At 42.0% G+C, this 4,375-nt stretch overlaps 1 non-coding gene across 1 annotated transcript; it reads left to right on the top strand.

The window, feature by feature from the left end:
- Window positions 1-2,460: 2,460 nt before the first annotated feature.
- Window positions 2,461-2,592, top strand: LOC116897561. Its single transcript, XR_004387574.1, has one exon. It is a non-coding gene; the product is annotated as a small nucleolar RNA SNORA17 (small nucleolar RNA).
- Window positions 2,593-4,375: the final 1,783 nt, after the last annotated feature.

Below are 4,375 nucleotides of genomic sequence, written 5' to 3'. Positions count from 1 at the left end.
GTTGCAACAGGTCTCCCGGTAGGCCTGCAGCCCTGGCTGTAGCAGACCTCATGTGGGGCCTTCCAACTGGAGGGCCTTCAGAGGGGCAGAGAAGCTGCTGATCTGTTGTCCTGGCCACAGTAAATCTCTTGGGAGGTCTTCAGACTGTTGGTTCTTCAGAGGAGCAGTCACACTGTTTTCCTGTGTAAAGCTGTTCTGCGATGGGGAGTGTGAATGGACTGTGGTTTCTGTTTCCTTGTGTGCAGCCACACTCCAGGGAAGCTGCCCTGCATGCTACAAAGCCCCTGGGAGGTCTTTAGACTGTGGTGTCAATTGCCCAGTTGTCCTGTGTACAGAGGAACTCCTCGATGCCTTTAAGCTGTGGTGTCCTGGGTGGAGTGGATCTCCTGGGTTGCCTCAGTTGTGGTATCAAATGTTTTGAGTGCAGTGGTTCTTCTGGTATGCATGAGGATATGGTGTCAAATGTTCTGAGTGCAGCAGATTCTCTGGTAAGCCTCAGGATATAGCCTCTTCGGGCTATATGCTCCATACTAGTTAGCAGTCTGTCTCAGCAGAAAGGACTTATCATGATTCTGAGAGTTCTCTTTGATGGCTTCCTGATGGGCTGCTAATTTTTCAGGGGATTGGCAGGTGGGCTGGTGGTAGAGATTGTCCAGATGCCTTTTATATTCCTCTTTCCCAATTATGCATCTGCAATCATCAATATCACTTCAAAAGTAGATTCCTTGCTCTTTGCAGCTAGAGGAAGCACAGATTGTGGGCTTCTACTTTGCTTCCAGTGACAGAACAAAGCATAAATTTTGCTTTAGGATGCTGTAAGCCCACAGACCCAGACAAGGCCTTTGGAAGCAGCTCAGACTATGAACATCACCATGGCCTCAGGATTTGGTGCAGGCCACTCACATCAATACATCCCCTGCAGCAGCTCAGGCCACAGACCTCGACATGGCTTCAAGCTGCTACACAGAGCATGGACATCTATATGGACTTTGGTAGTAACATGAGCCATGGATCTCAACACAGATCCTGGCCACAGTAAGACAAAGGACCCAGACATGGCAGCATGGATCAGAGAATCACCATGACCTCAAGTGGCAGCACAACCCACTCATGTCAGCCTGATCCTCACCCCTGTCTCATCTCTAGTTCTGCCTCAGTAACAGTACCTCTCCATTTTTCTCTTTCCCATCTCTCCATCACATATGTGTTCATTATAGTTAGTGGTGTCTGTTGCCCAGTGCCATGAGGCAGGATGGCCTGCAGGGTTTTTCACATTTTTATTCCAAAGTTAAATTGAACCTGTTTATGACAAGCCTGAAAATTTCAAACAAATAAATATGTTGGGACAAGAAAAGTTTCATGATATTGTGGTTTAATGTTAGTATAAGACAATACTGTCTGGGGCTTTTTGTTCATAATTCAGCTGTTAAAGCGCCAGGGACATGATCAGTATATTCAATTATTCTGTGCATTAAAAGTATTGGTTTACAGACCCTATTAGGGCCATCATTACCCTTCTGCCATACTCAATTGATGGAAGTCTTTCTAGAGGAGAAGAAAACTAGAAAATGCATTCAGTGAAATACATAAGAGGTGCTTTGGGGACAAACATTTTATGCTTCAGTTCATTTCTCCTCAAGATGAACATCCCCACCAAAAAAGAACGCATCAGAGTAAACGACACACCTCATTACCCTTCCATTTCTCGTTCAGCATGTATGTAGGTGTAACACTGAGTAATGGAAATGCATTAAAATAGCCAAGCGTTTGGAATAGTCAAGAGAGGGCACAAAGATTTGCAAGATTTCAGAATAAAATAAATACACGAAATGAACATAGTGGTCCCAGCTAAGTCACTGAAGAATGGAATCAGCTTTGCTATGATTGGGTCAAAGGCTGGATTGTGAGGATGTGGACACTCCCCCATATATCATTCCGCAAACGACAAGTGGACATTGAAAGAATATAATTCCTTCAGCTTCATATCACTTAGTGGGAAGTTTTACAATCTCAATAAAAATATGTGGAAGTTGTATGCACAGGTTCTTATGACCTACATACAACCTTAAAAAAAAGCTTTGATGTGACATTCCTCTCAAACCAAGACTCACAAAATATTCGGACATAACTGATTTCCTAATATAGACAATCTTGGATTTTCAAACAAAAATTTTAAATAGAGGCCTTGTCAATAATGTTAACAAATTAGTCAATTTTTCACACCAATCTACTGCCAGAACCTGAATCTGAAGAATACAAGAAACTGAATACAGATACCAACTTTTACAACTGCAAGAAAAATGAAATTTTATATTCAGTTGAGTCATATGTATAAAAGATCAGTTGCAACCATTATCTTCAACTACCACTAATCTGGGTAATCAGGTCAACTTTCTTCCACTGCTTTCCTACAAGTTCCAAAGTGAATAAAATAAGTACCATTCAAAATTCCTATGATGCTCTGACCCTAAAGGTGTTGGAAGTGTGGCTTCTGTGTCACATATGTGTCAGTAGGTGGCAAAGAGGAGAAAGACTATGTCTATACTCAGTGTTCAGAATGATGAACATCTAAATGATTAGTAGTTTAGAAGAGAAAAAAAAGATTAGTAGTAAAGAAAAGAAAGCCTGAGATGACCACCAGTCTTTGCTAGGGGGGCTGTACTGCTGCTCAGATCTGGACAGGCTTCCAGGATGAGGCAGAGGCTAGAAGAACCCTCCTGGGACTACACACCATCCTTATACGGAGCCAGTTGGATGGGTGATGAACAAGCCTGAGTAAACCACCAGACTGGTGCCATGGGGTTCAGACAAGGAGCTAGCCTGAGATAACCACAAGTCTAGCACCCTGCAGGCCTGGGGGAGGGGGGCAGTCCATGCCTGAGATAACTCCTGGTGTCAAAAGTGGTCTCAGAAGTGCTATGTCCCACACTTTCATTATGACACCAGGCACAGAGACCCTGGGTACCACCAAGAAGAGCAAGTACGTGATAGAGAAATTGAAGAGAAAGAGAAATAGATGGATGAAGAAAAGCAGAACAGGAGAACTGGGTAGTGAGGAACAGCCTGATTTGAGTAACCATGGATACTACTTGGGACCATGGAGGGGTCCTGGCCTATGCTACCACTAGGGGGCTATGTAGATCTGTGGCCTTACAATAGCAAGGGTCTGTTACCAACAAAGGCCAGGTGAACATCCCTGGTCTGAAGTGCCTCCTGATGACATACAGATGACTAAGGGCTGTGTAGAACTGGCTCCACCCCTCATCTGGCCACCTTGAGAGAGATGGCCCTGTGGGCATGAGCGCAGATGATCTGATCACACCTCTAGCCAACTGCAGTACTTTGGAGAGTGGCCCTGCTTAAGGGGTTAAGGGATAATAGAACTCATGTGATATAAGCCTTGTTAGGGGATATAGCAGGGTTAAAAGTTTAAGTTGGGATGGGTTCATAGGAACAAAAAAAAAGAAAGAAATAAGATAGGATAATCAAAGTCAAAGATTATAAAAATCTTTATGGAAACTCACTACTTTTAAGATAATTTAAAAGTATAATTTTATAGGGGATTTAAAACATGAGCACCCTGCATAGGTGGATCATAGTTCCACCAAGAAAAAATGAATTATTTAATGAAAAATCTCAATTTTCAGAGAATATGATTCTCTTCTCCTGGTTCAATAGAAGTTTATTGCTTCAACCCTCCCCCTAGCCGGACAAGAGAAAGGCATCTAGACAAGAGGGAAAAGGCACTATCAACTAATCCCTTGTTTAATACCCTGCTGTTTTATCATGAGGTGCAAAAGTCCAAAGACTGCAGTTTCTGTCCTCAAAGGAATTCAGGTAGTCAGCTACAGTAGCAAAGTGACGTATACTTAAGATAAGTAAACATTTTATTATTATACAGCAACCATGAATATCTCTAAAGCCCAAGTCTTACCCCTGCTGATGCTTCTGCCCTCTGCTGTCTCAAGAGGAATCAAAAGAACTACTGAGGCTGGTCCCTGGCCAGTCACATCTTAAAAGCCTTAACAAGAAACAGAATAAATCACAATATAATTAGCCATACTTTCAAATGTATAGATATGATCAGGGGACTGTTTGGTCATTTGACTATCCTCTACGTTATTTGTTGGAAATGCATTTAGATAAATTCAAAGATGACAAATATTTGATTCCTTTACTGAATTTTCAGCTATTCGAGAGCTATATTAATTCTACTAAACTTTTTATTTTGAATGTAATTTAGTTGTTTTTGAACCAATAAATTAGAAGTTGTTGTTTTTGCTAGAGAAAAAAAATGGTGTTGGTGGTTAAGAGCAAATCAGAGTGAAACTATACTGTGAAGGCACACAAGAGCTTTAATAGTGCCTCCCAATAT

Source organism: Rattus rattus, chromosome 3 (assembly GCF_011064425.1).
Source record: "Rattus rattus isolate New Zealand chromosome 3, Rrattus_CSIRO_v1, whole genome shotgun sequence".
Classification (NCBI taxonomy): domain Eukaryota; kingdom Metazoa; phylum Chordata; class Mammalia; order Rodentia; family Muridae; genus Rattus; species Rattus rattus.
Note: the sequence above shows the minus strand (reverse complement) of the source record. Positions and strands in the feature narration are given on the sequence as shown.